The 19,352-nt window shown below is 46.9% G+C and overlaps 1 protein-coding gene across 2 annotated transcripts in view; it reads right to left on the bottom strand.

Annotated features, from left to right (window-relative positions):
* Window positions 1–19,352, bottom strand: part of map3k19 (mitogen-activated protein kinase kinase kinase 19) — a 257,278-nt gene that overhangs the window by 152,847 nt on the left and 85,079 nt on the right. The gene's annotated exons all lie outside the window — the stretch shown is intronic.

Here is a 19,352-nt window from a genome sequence, read left to right as displayed (position 1 = left end):
CATGGGGAAGAGCGAGTTGTTCGTGGTTCACCCAGGGGACCAGGAGAGGGGGATTGGCGAGCTCCCACTAAAAAGGGCAGAGAGGAGCTTCAGGTATTTGGGGATCCAGGTGGCCAGGAGCTGGGGGGCCCTGCATAGACTTAATTTCACAAGGCTAGTGGAGCAAATGGAGGAGGAGTTTAAGAGGTGGGACGCGTTGCCGCTGTCCCTGGCTGGTAGGGTGCAGTCCTGAAGGCCTTCTTTAGGCGGGTCAACAGGAGCATAACGGAGGTTGTGTGGGCGCGAGGGACTCAGAGGGTGAGAAGGGTGTTCCTGAAGCGGAGTAGGAATAGGGGGGGGCTGGCACTGCACAACCTTTGTGGGTACTACTGGGCTGCCAATGCGACGATGGTGCGCAAGTGGGTGATGGAGGGGGAGGGGGCTGCATGGAACAGGCTGGAGATGGCGTCTTGTGAGGGTACGAGTCTGGAGGCGCTGGCAACGGCGCCGCTGCCCCTCCCTCCAATGAGGTATACCACGAGCCCGGTGGTGGCGGCTAACCTCAAAATCTGGGGGCAATGGAGGCGGCACAGGGGGGAAGTGGGAGCCTCGGTGTGGACCCCAATATGGGCGAACCACTGGTTTGTCACAGGGAGAATAGATGGAGGGTTTTCGGGGTGGCACAGGGCAGGGATAAGAAAGTCGGGGGACCTGATTGTGGATGGGAAGTTCGCGAGCCTGGGTGAGCTGGAGGAGAAGTGTGGGCTCCCCCCGGGGAACACCTTTAGGTGTCTACAGGTAAGGGCGTTTGCCAGGCAGCAAGTGGTGGAATTCCCGCTGCTGCTGCCACGCACGGTACAGGACAGGGTGCTCTCGGGGGGGTGGGTTGGAGAGGGGAAGATCTCGGCAACATACCAGGTGATGCAGGAGGAGGAGGAGGCCTCGGTGGAGGAGCTGAAAGGTAAGTGGGAGGAGGAGTTGGGGGAGGAGATCGAGGAGGGGACGTGGGCAGATGCCCTTGGGAGGGTGAACTCTTCCTCTTCGTGCGCGAGGCTCAGCCTTCAGTTTAAGGTGCTGCACAGGGCACACATGACTGGGACAAGGATGAGCCAGTTTTTTGGGGGTGAGGACAGGTGTGCTAGGTGCTCAGGAGCCCAGCAAACTACACCTATATGTTCTGGGCATGCCCAGCGCTGGAGGAGTTTTGGAAGGGCGTAGCAAGGACAGTGTCGAGGGTGGTAGGATCCAGGGTCAAACCAGGCTGGGGGCTCGCAATATTTGGGGTTGCAGGGGAGTCGGGAGTGCAGGAGGCGAAAGAGGCCGGTATTCTGGCATTTGCATCCCTGGTAGCCCGGCGAAGGATTCTCCTTCAGTGGAAGGATGCGAGGCCCCCAAGCGTGGAATCCTGGATCAACGATATGGCGGGGTTTATTAAATTGGAGAGGGTGAAATTTGCCTTAAGGGGATCGGTGCAAGGGTTTTTCAGGCGGTGGCAACCGTTCTTGGACTTCCTGGCAGAACGGTAAACAATGGTCAGCAGCAGCAGCAACCCGGGGGGTGGGTTCTATTTTATTTTTGTTTATCTATACTGGGGGATTTGAGGGGGTGTATATATTTGCTATGTTTGCAATGTGTTAATTCGGGGTGTTAATTTATTATTTATGTATAGGGGGAGGGGGCACGGGGTTGTTTTATTTTGTTTTGTATTTCATTCTATTGGGTTCCTTTTACATTTTGTTGTTGATATTTTGTGAAAACTTCAATAAAAATTATTTATTAAAAAAAAGACTACCCATCATCCCCTTTTGCCTAATAAGCATGCTTCCTATATTTAAAGGATTGTAACAATTTATCGGCTTGCCCATCCCAGTGTTGAAGGCTGTTCTTAAACAAAGGGACAATCAAAGGCATCCTCTGCGATATTTCTGACTTAATTTATTCTCTTAGAGTTTTTAGAAAACTCAAAGAGGGAATGTAGGGAAATATTAAAAACCAAGTTTCGAAAATATAGTCAAATAAAGAATTAGTTGGGCTGTAGTTGAAATACAAGCTTGTGTTGTTCTGACTCAATGTCAGATTATACATTTGCAGTTTGGAGGTGATATAAGTGAAATATTACACCAGCCTTTCAGGATCCAGACTGCAAATGTGCATACCAGCGTGAGTTATGGTATGGAACACCATTGAAAGTCACAATTCAAAACTTGTAAGCCAATTAGGCAATATCACAATAATCATGGGGGACTTCAATATGCAGGTGGAGTGGAAAAATCAGGTTGGTAGTGGATCCCAAGAAAAATAATCTGTGGAATGTCTAAGAGATGGTTTTTTGGAGCAGCAGCTTGTGCAGAGCCTACTAGGGAACAGGCAATTCTGGATTTGGTGATGTGTAATGAGGCAGACTTGATTAGAGAACTTAAGGTGAAGGAACCATTAGGGAGCAGTGACCACAATATGATAGATTTTACCCTGTAGTTTGAGAGGGTTAAGCTGGAATCAGATGTAAATGGTAGTCCAATTAAATAAGGGTAACTACAAAGACATGAGGGAGGAGCTGGCCAGAGCTGATTGGAAAAGGAGCCTAGCAGGGAAGACAGTGGAACAGCAATGGCACGTGTTTTGGGGGGTTTTTGGGAGGCACAATAGAAATTCAACCCAAGGAGGAGGAAACATGCTAAGTGGAGGACAAGGCATCCATGGTTGACGAGGGAAGTCAAGGTCAGCATAAAAGCAAAAGAAAAAGCATACAAAGTGGCAAGGATTAGTGGGAGGCCAAGGATTGGGAAGCCTTTAAAAGCGGGCAGAGGACAACTAGAAAAAGCAATAATGAGAGAGAATTGGTATTGGTGGTGATCTTTCAGTAATCACTGGAGGCAGGAAGGGTCCCAGAGGACTGGAAAGTGGCTAATGTAACACCGCTGTTTAACAAGGGAGAGAGGCAGAAGACGGGAAATTATTGGCCGGTTAGCCTGACTTCGGTCATTGGCAAGATTTTAGAGTCCATTATTAAAGATGAGATCGTGGGGTACTTGGAAGTGCATGATAAAATAGGACTGAGTCAGCACGTCTTTGTCAAAGGGAGGTCATTTCTGACAAATACGTTAGAGTTCTTTAAGGAGGTAACAAGGAAGTTAGACAAAGGAAAACCAGTGGATGTGATTTATTTAGATTTCCAGAAGGCCTTTGACAAGGTGCCGCATAGGAGACTGTTAAATAAGTTAAAAGCCCATGGTGTTAAGGGTAAGATCCTTGCATGGATAGAGGATTGACTGACTGGCAGAAGGCAGAGAGTGGGGATAAAGGGGTCTCTTTCAGGATGGCAGCCGGTGACTAGTGATGTGCCTCAGGAGTCTGTGCTGGGACCACAACTTTTCACAATATCCATTAATGATCTGGAAGAAGGAACTGAAGTTTGCAGATGATACAAAGATCTGGAGAGGGACAGGTAGTATTGAGGAAGCAGGGGGGCTGCAGAAGGATTTGGTCAGGCTAGGAGAGTGGGCAATGAAGTGGCAGATAAAAATATAAATAAATAAATAATCTTTATTGTCACAAGTAGGCTCACATTAACACTGCAATGTAGTTACTGTGAAAAGCCCCGAGATGCCTTGTTTGCATCACAAACTAGCTGCCTAGCCCACTGAGCTAAACCAGCCCCAGATGAAAATACAATGTGGAAAAGTGTGAGGTTATGCACTTTGGAAGGAGGAATGGAGGCATAGGCTATTTTCTAAATGGGAAATGTTTAGGAAATCAGAAGCACAAAGGGATTTGTGGCAGCGTGGTTGCATAGTGGTTAGCACAGTTGCTTCGCAGCTCCAGGGTCCCAGGTTCGATTCCTGGCTTGGGTCACTGTCTGTGCGGAGTCTGCATGTTCTCCCTGTGTCTGTGTGGGTTTTCTCCGGGTGCTCCGGTTTCCTTCCACAGTCAAAGATGTGCAGGTTAGGTGGATTGGCCATGTTAAATTGCCCTTAGTGTTCACAAAAGGTTGGGTGGGGTTACTGGGAGGGTGGAGGTGTGGGCTTGGGTAGGGTGCTCTTTCCAAGGGCTGGTGCAGACTCGATGGGCCAAATGGCCTCCTTCAGCACTGTAAATTCTGTGACTTGGGAGTCCTTGTTCATGATTCTCTTAAGGTTAACGTGCAGGTTCGGTCAGCAGTTAGGAAAGCAAATGCAATGTTAGCATTCATGTCGAGAGGGCCAGAATACAAGACCAGGGGTGTACTTCTGAGACTGTATAAGGCTCTGGACAGACCCCATCTGGAGTATTGTGAGCAGTTTTAGGCCCTGTATCTAAGGAAGGATGTGCTGGCCTTGGAAAGGGTCCAGAGAAGGTTCACGAGGGCGAGGATGAGCCGATTCTTTGAAGGAGTAGACGTTGCCGGGGGGCCCCTGCTAATCACGTTCATATGTTTTGGTCCTGTCCAAAGCTAGAGGATTACTGGAAGGAAGTTTTTAGGGTACTTTCTAATGTGTTGCACGTGTAACTGAACGGGGCCCCCGGGAGGCCATATTCGGGGTGTCGGACCAGCCAGGGTTGGAAATGAGTGCGGAGGCAGATGTTGTAGTCTTCGCCTCGTTGATCGCCCGAAGGCGGATCCTGTTAGGGTGGAGAGCAACCTCTCCACCCTGTGCCCTGGCGTGGCGGGGGGACCTGATGGAATACTTGACTCTTGAGAAGGTTAAGTTTGAACTGAGGGGAAGGATGGAGGGGTTCTACAATTCATGGGCGTTATTCATTATGCACTTTCAAGAACTGGATAACATCTAACATTAGTTGGGGCGGGTGGGTGGGAGTGTTGGGGGAGGGAAGCTGTGTGTGTTAATGGTGACTATGGGTGATCCCTAATTCCTTCTTCTCATTTGTTTGTGTGAACATGCGGGCTAATGTTTGGGGTTTGGTGGGAGGATGGGATCGTTATTGATATGGGGATTGACATATTTGTTACTGATTATTGTTTATTGTTGGTGGGTGTAAATTTGGGAGAAAATGTGAAAAAGGAGAATAAAAAATATATTTTTTTAAAATGACAGATAGATAGATTCTTGATTAATAAGGGGATCGGGAGTTATGGGGAAAAGGCAGGAGAATGGGGATGAGAAAAATATCAGCCATGATTGAATGGCGGAGCAGATTTGATGGGCCGAGTGACCTAATTCTGCTCCTATGCCTTATGGTCTTTTCGAGAGGGGCACAATACCAAAAAGAACTGGTAAAAAGCTCTTGATGCATGTTGCTCTCTCTCTCTCTTTGTTCTTTTTCCACTGTTTTCTTCCTTATGCCCTGCTGGGCTTTTATTTCTTTTGTTTGAATTTCAACGTATGCTACTCAAGTTTTTGCAATAAACTCAATCTCAAACTACCACGGGACCCTGTCTCTTATTTGAAAATAAGAGATCCTACAACTTCCCATTCCTGAAGTCGAAGACAGAAGGACCCAATCTCAGAACAAATACCACCTTTATAAGGGGAATTAGTGAAGGACAAGAAAATAAGAACATATATCCTTAAATTCCCCATTAGACCCCTGCCAGGTGCTTTTCTGGTCTGTGCGTTACTAGCCGACCTTATATACTCAAGGTAATTGAGACACCTGCCCCTGGTGGGGGAGTTTATACTCTGCAAGGAGCATGGGGAAGACAACCATTCTCACAAGATATTACAGTTTTGGCCTCAGATTCACCCCTCTCTGGGTGAAGAAATTTATCCTCATCTCGGTCCTAAAGGGTTTACCCCTTATCCGCAAACTATGAACCTTGGTTCTGGATTAGATTAGATTAGATTAAGATTAGTTTTGGCAGCACGGTAGCGCAGTGTTAGGACAGCTGCCTCACGGCGCTGAGGACACGGGTTTGATCCCGGCCTCGGGTTACTGTCCGTGTGGAGTTTGCATATTCTCCCAGTGTCTGCGTGGGTCTCACCCCCACAACCCAAAGATGTGCCTGATAGGTGAATTGGCCACGCTAAATTGCTCCTTTATTGGGAAAAAAAATTTCTAACAAAAACATTTTTTGATTAATTTTAGATTTATTGTCATGTGTACCGAGGTACAGTGTAAAGTATTGTTCTGCGTACAGTCCAGGCAGATTGTTCCATATGTTTTGTTATGCTCTTGACGTAGCATAAGCTGCTTCCTTGATGTGCACTCTGACAATGGAAGGTTCAGACTTGAAGATAGCTTTAACATATTTATTAAACTGTTAACGATTCTCCTACTTGGATTCGACTCTCCTGTTAATCCTGCTATAGCTACTCAGACTGACGAACCAGTCTGCTACAATCCACGTGGTGGGTGTGATGTGTTTCAATCAACCCTGTGTACTCACTAACTGTCTCCACTGGAAAGAGCAAGATCATGTGTGCTGTGTCCTTTTATATGGGTGTGTGTAATGCCCCCCTGTGGTAGTGTCACCTCTGGGTGTGTTGTGACTACCCATTGGTCGTGTCCTATCTTACTGACCTATTGGGTGAATGTCTCTGGTGCTCCCTCTAGTGTCCAGTTAGTTGTAGTGTGTTCACACTAACCCCTTGTGTATTTACAGTGAACATATCACCACATTCCCCCCTTTTTTCGTGTTACATATTTTCTGTACAGTTTACATAGAAAATACAGCACAGAACAGGCCCTTCGGCCCACGATGTTGTGCCGAACCTTTGTCCTCGATTAATCAGAGATTATCATTGAATTTACAGTGCAGAAGGAGGCCATTCGGCCCTTTGAGTCTGCACCGGCTCTTGGAAAGAGCACCCTACCCAAACTCAACACCTCCACCCAACACCAAGGGCAATTTTGGACATTAAGGGCAATTTATCATTGGCCAATTCACCTAACCGGCACATCTTTGGACTGTGGGAGGAAACCGGAGCACCCGGAGGAAACCCACGCAGACACGGGGAGGACGTGCAGACTCCGCACAGACAGTGACCCAAGCCGGAATCGAACCTGGGACCCTGGAGCTGTGAAGCAATTGTGCTATCCACAATGCTACCGTGCTGCCCTTAAGAACAAATAAATCTACACTATATAATTTTACCGTAATCCATGTACCTATCCAATAGTTGCTTGAAGGTCCTTAATGTTTCCGACTCAACTACTTCCACAGGCAGTGCATTCCATGCCCCCACTACTCTCTGGGTAAAGAACCTACCTCTGATATCCCTCTTATATCTTCCACCTTTCACCTTAAATTTATGTCCCCTTGTAATGGTTTGTTCCACCCGGGGAAAAAGTCTCTGACTGTCTACTCTATCTATTCCCCTGATCATCTTATAAACCTCTATCAAGTCGCCCCTCATCCTTCTCCGTTCTAATGAGAAAAGGCCTAGCACCCTCAACCTTTCCTCGTAAGACCTACTCTCCATTCCAGGCAACATCCTGGTAAATCTTCTTTGCACCTTTTCCAAAGCTTCCACATCCTTCCTAAAATGAGGCGACCAGAACTGTACACAGTACTCCAAATGTGGCCTTACCAAAGTTTTGTACAGCTGCATCATCACCTCACGGCTCTTAAATTCAATCCCTCTGTTAATGAACGCGAGCACACCATAGGCCTTCTTCACAGCTCTATCCACTTGAGTGGCAACTTTCAAAGATGTATGAACATAGACCCCAAGATCTCTCTGCTCCTCCACATTGCCAAGAACTCTACCGTTAACCCTGTATCCCGCATTCATATTTGTCCTTCCAAAATGGACAACCTCACACTTTTCAGGGTTAAACTCCATCTGCCACTTCTCAGCCCAGCTCTGCATCCTATCTATGTCTCTTTGCAGCTGACAACAGCCCTCCTTACTATCCACAACTCCACCAATCTTCGTATCGTCTGCAAATTTACTGACCCACCCTTCAACTCCCTCATCCAAGTCATTAATGAAAATCACAAACAGCAGAGGACGCAGAACTGATCCCTGCGGTACGCCACTGGTAACTGGGATCCAGGCTGAATATTTGCCATCCACCACCACTCTCTGACTTCTATCGGTTAGCCAGTTCGTTATCCAACTGGCCAAATTTCCCACTATCCCATGCCTCCTTACTTTCTGCATAAGCCTACCATGGGGAACCTTATCAAATGCCTTACTAAAATTCATGTACACTACATCCACTGCTTTACCTTCATCCACATGCTTGGTCACCTCCTCAAAGAATTCAATAAGACTTGTAAGGCAAGACCTACCCCTCACAAATCCGTGCTGACTATCCCTAATCAAGCAGTGTCTTTCCAGATGCTCAGAAATCCTATCCCTCAGTACCCTTTCCATTACTTTGCCGACCACTGAAGTAAGACTAACTGGCCTGTAATTCCCAGGGTTATCCCTAGTCCCTTTTTTGAACAGGGGCATGACATTCGCCACTCTCCAATGCCCTGGTACCACCCCTGTTGACAGTGAGGACGAAAAGATCATTGCCAACGGCTCTGCAATTTCATCTCTTGCTTCCCATAGAATCCTTGGATATATCCCGTCAGGCCCGGGGGACTTGTCTATCCTCAAGTTTTTCAAAATGCCCAACACATCTTCCTTCCTAACAAGTATTTCCTCGAGCTTACTAATCTGTTTCACACTGTCCTCTCCAACAATATCGCCCCTCTCATTTGTAAATACAGAAGAAAAGTACTCGTTCAAGACCTCTCCTATCTCTTCAGACTCAATACACAATCTCCCGCTACTGTCCTTGATCGGACCTACCCTCGCTCTCGTCATTCTCATATTTCTCACATATGTGTAAAAGGCCTTGGGGTTTTCCTTGATCCTACCTGCCAAAGATTGTTCATGCCCTCTCTTAGCTCTCCTAATCCCTTTCTTCAGTTCCCTCCTGGCTATCTTGTATCCCTCCAATGCCCTGTCTGAACCTTGTTTCCTCAGCCTTATATAAGTCTCCTTTTTCCTCTTAACAAGACATTCAACCTCTCTTGTCAACCATGGTTTCCTCACTCGACCATCTCTTCCCTGCCTGACAGGGACATACATATCAAGGACACGTAGCACCTGTTCCTTGAACAAGTTCCACATTTCACTTGTGTCCTTCCCTGCCAGCCTATGTTCCCAACTTATGCACTTCAATTCTTGTGTTAAGTGTACAGTGTTAAAGAAAATTGAACAAAATAGGTAGATGAGTGATGCCATGTACAAATCATGATGAGTGATGATTACACAATAAGTCCAAATAATATGTATGAGTCCAAAGTTCATTAATTATTATGGTTGAGTGGCTTTCTTGTTTGGCTGGTGAGTTGGTGCTGTTGATAGTGGCATTGCTGCGTAAACGCCGTCAGTATCCCTGTGCATAAGGAGCCAAGAAGTGGTCAAATCACTTCATTGTCTGAGGTGGACTCTTTCTTTCTTTCGATGCTTGTGGTGGTAATTCTTGATGACATCTGTCCTGAAAGCCAGATTGCCTGTTGGTAGTGCAGCAAACGTGAATTGGCAAGATGCATTGCCCTGCCATGGTATGTCATTGTACTGAGCTGAGCAGTAACAGCGTCCCTCATTTGCAGAGTTGTACCATGTCGTACCAGTCATAGATCCATTGGTGTTGTTTTTGTTGTCGTGTTTGCTGCGTTCAAGGACCACACTCTGTGGATAATATGAGTTCTTCACACAGTTACTCGTGTCAGCGTCCTTTGTGACATCTGCTGTCTCCTTGAGCATGCCATCACTCAGTTCGCGGCGCTCCCCATCTGCAGTCATGTCTGGCTTACTTGAATCAGCTTTGGCTTGTCGATTCTCCCCGTCCGGAGTCTGGTCTGTTTCACCTGAGTCAGTTTTGGCTTGTCGATGCTCCCCCTTCTGGAGTCATTGCAGGGTTCATTTGAGTCAGCTGGTTGCTTGATGCTCCCCGTCCAGAGTCAAAACATTCAGGAATGCATTTGCTTGTGGAGAGGCTCGAGCGGATGAGGATGAATTAACACGTGGTGTCACCGGAGTCACCAGTAGTCTCACTGTGATTGTTGAGTGCCTCTGTACACACTAGCTGAGGTCTGTCACGTTGCACATCTGGTATGGGAAGTGGGATGCCGTCGTCACTTGTCTCACATACAGTGGGTAGAGCCTCAGTGTCTTCTTGCTTTGCACTTGAGTGTGGTAGACTGTCATAGTATGCTTGCTGTACACTTGAGCGTGGTAGACTGTCATAGTCTTTCTGTTGTTCACTTGAGCATGTCAGACTTGCACCGTCTGCTGCTGGTTGCTCAGAGGAGGTTGCTAGACCCTCATGGTCTTGTTCATGCAAGGACTGCGCTCTGGAGTCTTGCGTTCCTTCCATTGTGGAGTCCGTCCACGAGCTCGCTGTGGAGGCTTGTGTCACTCCCTCTGTGGAGTCTTGCAGCGTTCCCTGTGTGGAATCGTGCATTGGTCTCGCTGTGGAGACTGTCATCACTTCTTGTTCATGCAAGGACTGCGCTCTGAAGTCTTGCGTTGCTTCTATCGTGGAGTCTGTCCACGAGCTCGCTGTGGAGGCTTGTGTCACTGGAGTCACTTTCTGTGTGGAGACATGCAGTTGTCTCGCTGTGGTGTCTTTCATCGCTTTCTGTGTGGAGGCTGGGACCCTTCATGGTGCGTGGACCACTCTCTGTGTAGAGTCGGGGACCCTTCGCGGTGCATGGACCACTCTCTGTGTGGCAGCAGGCCGCTCTCTGTGGGCTTGTACCACTCTCTGTCTCTTGGTATCAGGCCGCAGCATAATCCTGCACTCACGAGTCGGGATGTCATATATGCTGGGCTGAAGATCCTCAAATCCGAAGAACACATTTGCGTCTGTGTTTGATTCTTCACTGTAGAACACATCTCGTTGCGGTTCGCATTTGGTACTGGGGTCGCCATCTCCAATGATGAAATCATCGTCTGAGTTGTCGTCTACAAGGACTGTATCATCTCTTTGGGCAGTGCTAACTGCTTGTTGCAGGGTTAGGCGGAGGCTACTTTCAGCTACTGGTCGAAGTTCAGGCATTGTGCTGTTGTTCCAGGTGAAGAATCTTGTTTTGAGGCTTCAAAACTTTATTTTCTTGTTTTGGGAGATTTCCCCTTTAACTGGGCGTGGTCCGGGGCCTCTGACGTCACAACGCTTGTGACGTAGAGCGTAGGAAGCGATTGCGCATGCGCAGATTGCTGTTCCTCTACTTTGCGCATTTCTCTCAACTGCGCATGTGCGGCACCTTTTCCAAGATGGCCACCAATCAAAATTGTCGTTCGCTGCTCGCCCACCCCAGCCTCATGGTTAGTATTGGCACCTCTTTTACCGTTTTCTGTTGGTTTCTTTGTGTTTTCCTCACAGTATTGTTCGAACTTGTCCAGGACTGTCTGGAAGTCTCTCTTTTCTTGCCCTCTGGAGTACTTGAAGGTTTTGAAGATTTGTTCTGCATTTGCACCCGCAACTGTGAGCAGAAGCTCTGTCTTTTCCACATCGACCACGTCATGTAGGTCGGCTGCTACCAGGAAGATCTCAAACCTTTGTCTGAATGCACGCCAGTTTGCACTGAGATTGCCGTGGCACCTGAGCCGCTGTGGAACCGGAATCTCAATCATCTTGCCTGGGTGCTGTTGCTGGTTGTCACTGTTTGCTGAGTTGTAACTATATGGATTTAAACAGTCACTCACTGGTACCATGTTTTGTTATGCTCTTGAGGTAGCATAAGCTGCTTCCTTGATGTGCACTTTGACAAAGGAAGGTTCACACTTGGAGATAGCTTTAACACATTTAATAAACTGTTAACGATTCTCCTACTTGGATTCGACTCTCCTGTTAATCCTGCTATAGCTACCCAGACTAGCTAACCAGTCTGCTACAATCCACGTGAAGGGTGTGATGTGTTTCAATCAACCCTGTGTACTCACTAAGTATCTCCGCTGGAAAGAGCAAGATCATATGTGCTGTGTCCTTTTATATGGGTGTGTGTAATGCCCCCCTGTGGTAGTGTCACCTCTGGGTGTGTCATGACTGCCCATTGGGTCGTGTCCTATCTTACTGACCTATTGGTTGAATGTCTGTGTGTCATGATGTCTCTGGTGCTCCCTCTAGTGTCTAGCTAGGTGTAGTGTGTTCACATTAACCCCTTGTGTAATTACAGTGATGCATATCACCACACCATACATGAAAAACATAGGGCATACGATAAATATATAATGTAAATACATAGACATAAACATCTTGTGAAGCATACGGAGTATAGTACTACAACAGTAGAGAACACGCATAGAGGAACAGTTCAGTTCATAAGAGGGTCATTCAGGAGTCTGGTAACAGCGGGGAAGAAAATGTTTTTGAATCTTAGTGCGTGTTATCAGATTTTTGTATCTTCTGCCCGATGGAAGAGGTTGGAAGTGAGAAAAACCTGGGTGGGAGGGGTCTTTGATTATGCTGCCTGCTTTTCCAAGGCAGCGAGAGGTGTAGACAGAGTCAATAGATGGGTTTGCGTGATGGACTGGGTGGTGTTCATGACTCATGTGTTCATAGCAAGAACATCCTTCTTCAGATGACGGCACGAAAACTGCACACAGTACTCCAGGTGTGGCCTCACCAACACCCTATGCCATTGCAGTAAAACATCCCTATTCCTATACTCAAATCCTCTCACTATGAAGGCCAACATACCATTTGCCTTCTTGACTGCCTGCAGTACTTATGCGCTTAATTCAAGCGGCTTGGTTCTTGAGGACAACCAAGGTCTTGCTGAGTATCCGCCTGTCTCACTTTACACCCATTCAAATAATAATCTGCCTTCCTATTTTTGCTACCAAAGTAGATAACCTCACATTTATCCACATTATACTGCATCTGCCATGCATGTGCTCACTCACTCAGCCTGTCCAAATCACGCTGAAGCATCTCTGCATCCTCCTCACAGCTCACCCTCCCACCCAACTTTGTATCATCTGCAAGTTTGAGACAATACATTTACTTTCCATGTCCAAATCATTAATTTACTGTTGGACACCTAGCATAGATCCCTGCAGAGTGGTTTGCACTGTTGCTTCACAGCACCAGGGTCGCAGGTTCAATTCCTGGCTTGGGTCACTGTCTGTGCAGAGTCTGCATGTTCTCCCTGTGTCTGCATGGGTTTCCTCCGGGTGTTCCGGTTTCCTCCCACAAGTCCCGAAAGATGTGCTGTTAGGTAATTTGGACATTCTGAATTCTCTTTCCGTGTACCCAAACAGGTGCTGGAATGTGGCGACTAGGGGCTTTTCATTGCAGCGTTAATGGAAGGCTACTTGTGACAATAAAGATTATTATTATTACCCCACTAGTCACTGCCTGCCAATCAGAAAAAAAACATTTATTCCAACTCTTTGCATTCTGTCTGCTAACCAATTTTCTAGCCACCTCAAGACACCAAGCGCAATAATAAATAATAACAATCACTTATCGTCACAAGTAGGTTTCAATGAAGTTACTGTGAAAAGCCCTTAATCGCCACATTCCGGCGCCTGTTTGGGGAGGCTGGTACGGGAATTGAACCCGCGCTGCTGGCCTTGTTCTGCATTACAAGCCAGCTGTTTAGCTCACTATGCTAAACCAGCCCCTGTGCTAAACCAATCCCATGAGCTTTAACTTTACATAGTAATCTGTTATGTGAGACCTTGTCGATATCTTCTGAAAGTCGAAATAAATTACATCCACCGGTTCTCCCTGGTCAACTCTACTAGTTACATCTTCAAAGAATTCTAGCAGATTTGTCAAGCATGATTAAATCCATGCTGACTTTGCTCGCACCACCGCTTTCTTAATGCTGTGCTAGGAAATCATTGATAATAGTCTCGAGCAATTTGCCGACTATAGACAATAGGCTCACTAGTCTATAGCTTCCTGTTTTCTTTCTACCTCCTTTTTGAATAGCAGGCTCCGGAGATTTATCCACCTTTATTCCCATTAATTTCCCCAAAAGATCCTCAGCAAGATGGCACCGGAGCAAGGTGACTCTCTGCGAGCTATCCCTAACAGGTCCTCTTTTTATTTATCTTATACTCATTCTAATCTTTTAAAATTTAATTCTAAGACTACCATTATTACTAACCTCTCTCTTTTATCTTTTCTTGCAGGCTTGAACATCCTCTGAGGCCCCTGGAGAGCTTTTGACCCGACACAACCTGACCTCCACGACCCGGTAATTAAAGCCCTCCACAGTATCTTCACTCTGTTCGGTTTCCCCACCTACATCCACAGCGATCGGGGATCCTCTTTCATGAGTGATGAGCTGCGTCAGTTCATGCTTAGCAAGGGCACTGCCTCGAGAAGGACGACCAGCTACAACCCCCGGGGAAACGGGCAGGTGGAGAGGGAGAACGGGATGGTCTGGAAGGCCCTGCGGTCTAAAAATCTCCCGGTCTCCCGCTGGCAGGAGGTCCTCCCCGATGCGCTCCACTCCATCTGATCGCTCCTCTGCACCGCGACTAATGACACCCCTCACGAATATGTGTTTGACTTCCCCAGGAATTCCACCTCCGGGGTCTCGCTCCCAACATGGCTGACCGTTCCTGGACCCATCCTCCTTTGGAAGCATGTGCGGACCCAGAAGTCGGACCCCTTGGTCGAAAAAGTCCACCTCCTACATGCGAACCCGCAGTACGCCTATGTGGCACACCGCGACGGGCGCCAGGACACAGTCTCCCTCCGGGACCTGGCACTTGCTGGATCCCCACCCATGACCCTGACCTGACACTGCCGCCCCCCCCCTCCCCCCGCCTTTGCCTCATTCACCCCTGCGCCACTTACCCTCCCTCCAGCGAACCTCACCGCAGCCCTCACCCCAGCAGGATCCGTCCTCCCACTGGTTCCACTCAGGGGTGACGAAGACGAGGACAACAGGCTCCCGGACTCGCAGGTGGCCAAGTCGGCGCCCACATCACCACCAGGACTGAGGCGATCGCAGAGGAGGGTCAAGGCCCCTGACAGACTTAACTTGGTAATGTTTTCCACCACCCCCGCCGGACTCTTTTTAACGGGGTGAATGTGGTTGTCACCACTAGTAGCATATTACATGTATTACGGCACTGCCCGTAGAGTAGAGGTACATGGGTAAATCCCTGCCTGCTGGCTCCGCCCAGTAGGCAGCGTATAAATGTGTGTGCTCGCCTGTGCTGCAGCCATTCTGGTTCCAGCTACAGGAGGCACAACATCTTGCTCAATAAAACCTCGATTATTCCACTACTCTCGTCTTTGTGGTAATTGATAGTGCATCAACTGTAAAATGCAGTCTAATGAAATCCTGGAGAGATTTAACCGACGCAACAGGTTCCAGAGAAACGGCGAAACAATCTCTAATTTTGGTACAGATCTCAGATTAAAGCACAAGGCTGTAACTATGCTGATTTAACAGATTCCATCATCAGAGATCAATTAATCTATGGACTCTCAGATGAACACTTAAGGGAATCACTAATTCAACAAAATGATTTAACTCTAAAAACCACCATAGCAAAGTGCACAGCGCAAGAACAAAAGAAACAGCAGTACCTTGAGTTGCTTCAGAAAAAAAACAGGGAAAAATTCCTCCACGAGGTGGAAGAAGTCAAAATGGTGTCCTCTCCTCACAGGCATCTTCTTCCTGCGCACATTCAAGAGAGACGCAAACCGGCAAAATCCTGTTCTGCGCATGCGCAAGAAGTTGCGCACGCGCAGTTTGCAAAATACCGCATTCAGACAGAGGATCGATTTGCGCGTTCACAATCAATGCCTACGCATGACATCAAGAACATCATGATGTGCTACCGCTGTGGCAACGCCCACTTAAAAGGGAAATGTGCTGCACAAAGGAAAATGTTTGAAGTTCTCCAAACTGAATCATTTTGCCTCCCAGTGTAAGTCAACAGCAAAATATCACTCTCCAACACAGAATCATGCAAACTTCAAGGTGTTAGAGTATATGTCGATGACATTATCATCTGGTCAACGATAAAAGAAGACCACATTGCTCGACTAAGACAAGTTTTTAAAAGAATTCACCAGTTTGGGTTGAAACTCAACCATTCCAAGTGCACCTTTGCATGCTCATCTCTGACCTTCCTGAGTGACACTATATCAGCGCAAGGTTTGAGGCCGGATAATGAAAAGATTTCTGCAATCCAGAAAATGCAGTAGCCAAACGATAAGAAAACTGTGCTCAGATTTCTTGGATTCATTAACTTCCTAGGCAAGTTTATACCAAACTTATTGACGAGGACATCAGCATTATGAAACATGATAAGGAAGGAAACAGAGTTTGACTGGACTCCACACCACCAAGAAGAGTGGGTGGATCTTAAGCATCAATTGATGACAGCTCCAACTTTGACTTTCTTCGACCCAACGAAACCTACAAAGATCTCCACCGAGGCCAGACAAGATGGAATAGGTGCGGTACTTCTCCAACAAGAAGACCAATCAAATTGGGTCCCAGTTGCATACGCATCTAGAGCGATGACCGCCACAGAGTGCAAGTATGCACAGATAGAGAAGGAGTGTCTGGGGCTGATCACAGGTATAACAAAATTTCACCACTATGTGTACGGGCTTCCCACGTTCATCGTAGAGATTGATCATAGACTGCTGGTCAACATAATTGAAAAAAGCCTCAATGACATGACTCCTCGCCTACAACGCATGATGATGAAGTTGAGGAGGTATGACTTCACATTAGTCTACACTCCGGGAAAAGACCTAATCATAGCCGACGTACTATCCAGATCCATTGACACTGACAGCTCACCTCCTGCGTCCATTGGCGAAGTTGAAGCTCAAGTGCAGTTGTGCAGAGCGACTCTCCCGGCATCTGACGAGAAGCTGCAGCAAATTCATCTGGCGACACAAAAAGATGCAACCTTGCTCCAGGTCATTCATAACTTTCAGCATGGCTGGCCAAAAGGACGGTGTCCGCAGTTCCAAAATATCCAAACTGAACTGTCAGTAGTGGATGGACTAATACTGAGAAATGACAGAATTGTCATTCCACTAACGCTCAGGTCAGACATACTCCGCAGGATTCACGATGGACATCTCGGAATCGAAAAATGCAAAAGAAGAGCAAGGCAATCTGTGTACTGGCCTGGGATCAATGATGACATTACAAACATGAAGTGTGACACGTGTCAAAAACATCAACCAGCACAATGTAAGGAGCCACTCCAGCAGCATGAGATGACTACGTCACCATGGACTAAAGTTGGTATAGATTTGTTTCATTCTACGGGTCGAAACTATGTTCTTATCATTGACTATTACTCCAACTTTCCTGAAGTGATGAAACTCCCGGATCTCACTTCTGCATCAGTAATCAAAGCTTGTAAGGAAATATTCTCGAGGCATGGTATTCCACAAACAGTCATGTCCGATAATGGTCCTTGCTTTGTGAGCTGGGAGTGGTCGGAATTCTCCAAGAAATACAATTTTAACCACGGGACATCAAGTCCACACTTTCCCCAATCAAATGGCAAAGTTGAGAAAGGTGTGCACATTGTTAAACAGCTCATAAGCAAGGCCACTGACTCGCATTCCGACATTCACTTTGCTCTATTATCATATAGATCCTCACCGTTAAGCTCAGGGCTATCACCTGCTCAAATGCTTTTCAACCGAGATATGAGAACAACATTACCAGCATTACACTTCAGCTATCCGGATAACTCACAAGTAAGTGCTTGACAAGTTACGACACCAACGTCTCAAACAAAAGCAGCATTATGATCAGCATGCAAAACCGCTGCAACTATTAGCAGTCAATGACATGGTTCGACTGCGACACCCAGGTGGAGGATGGTCCAACATGCCAACAGTGATACAACATGCAGCGCCATGCTCATATATTGTAAAGTCCAACGAGGGTGCGCTGTTCAGATGCAATTGGCGAGACCTGCTAAAGGTTCCACTTCCTGAACCTGTCTTTCCAACGTTGAATCTACATGATTCACTCACTGGACAATGCTTGACACCATCAGTCGGTGAACAGAAGGATATTAAAACCTCAGTGTCTCCATGCCCACCCAGGAGATCAACTCGAATAAGATGCAAACCCAATCGTCTGAACCTGTGACCATTGGACTGATTAACTCATTGATTTATGTAATGCATTTGCACTCTACATCAATTCTGTTTGTTCCATTTTCTTAACAACATACAGAAAATATGTAACACAAACAAAAGGGGGGGATGTAGTGATCTTTGTATGTGCATGTACATAAGGGGTTAATGGGAAATCGGAAGATCACTCGAGGGCAGCACTGGCGGGTATAAAAGCCAGACGCAAGCTGTTCCTCCCCCTCTTAGTGATTAGACTGTGACGAGAACAGGAGCATTGATTTAGCTCAGGGTAATTAGTGTGGTCAGACATAGCTACTGTATATAGACTTTGTAACCTTTCTACTGGTATTGATCTTAAAGTAAAGAACTCACACAGTTGTTAACTTAGTTACTCAATAAACCTTTCAATACCTCTGGACGACTTCGAGTCTTCTTCACCAAGGTACAGATAGCGTCTTCAGCAACTGGATTGAGTAACGCATGTTACGCTGAGTAGTGTTACCAAACACACTACGGTAGGTAACAAAAGAGACTGTAAGGGGCATACATTCATTTTTGTCAATCCTTTTCTCTTTACATACCTATAGAGACTTTTTCATTCAGTTTTTGTGCTCCCCCTAGCTTACTTTCATCTTGTATTTTCCTCTTCTTAATCAATCTTTGCTGAATTTTAAACTCTTTTCTATCTTCAGGTCTACTGCTTTTTCTTGCTAATTTGTATGAAGTTGAATGCGATGGTCTCCAGGGAATTAACCGGCTCCCAGCGAGAAATCACACGGGCGTTGTTTAGTATTCCTTCTTAAAAATGGGAAGTTGGCATAATGGCCGCTGAGGGGAACTGAGGAGGTGAGTGGCCATTTCCATTTTCCAGCATGCAGCTGACGGGCACTGGAGCTGCTGCCCAGTGCTCGCGGGGGGGGGGGGAGGACAGAGCCCTGCTTTTGGTCCTTTGAGTGTGGGCAGTTTCTGGTTTCACAGCTGAAGGCTCTTGCTCATGAGGAATTGGCCTTGTTGGTTGTGAGAGCTCTTCGCAGCTCTCATCTGGCTGCAGATTGTGTTTAATGTTTGCTCCTTGATGCACGATCAATGACCACTAAAGCGAGGTTGTAGTCCAACAGAAGGCTTTAATAAGCTAGATGTTTCCCCCAGCAGCTCAGGTACAGAATGAAGGCTGCTGGGGCGGCACGGGCTCTTATACCCTGCCTAGCAGGGCAGAGCTACCATACAGCTTGACCAATAGGAAGCATACACTATCTACCAATGGTGTTCCAGCATTACCAGGTACCGTAATGCCTCTACACAGACTACCACACTCCTGCTTGTGGCTGCAATGCCTGAAGGTCCATTGTTTGTTTGCGACTGCCTCTTCTGATTCAGTAATAATGCAA

This window comes from Scyliorhinus torazame, chromosome 2, assembly GCF_047496885.1.
Source record: "Scyliorhinus torazame isolate Kashiwa2021f chromosome 2, sScyTor2.1, whole genome shotgun sequence".
Classification (NCBI taxonomy): Eukaryota; Metazoa; Chordata; class Chondrichthyes; order Carcharhiniformes; family Scyliorhinidae; genus Scyliorhinus; species Scyliorhinus torazame.
This window is presented reverse-complemented; position numbering and strand designations above follow the sequence as displayed.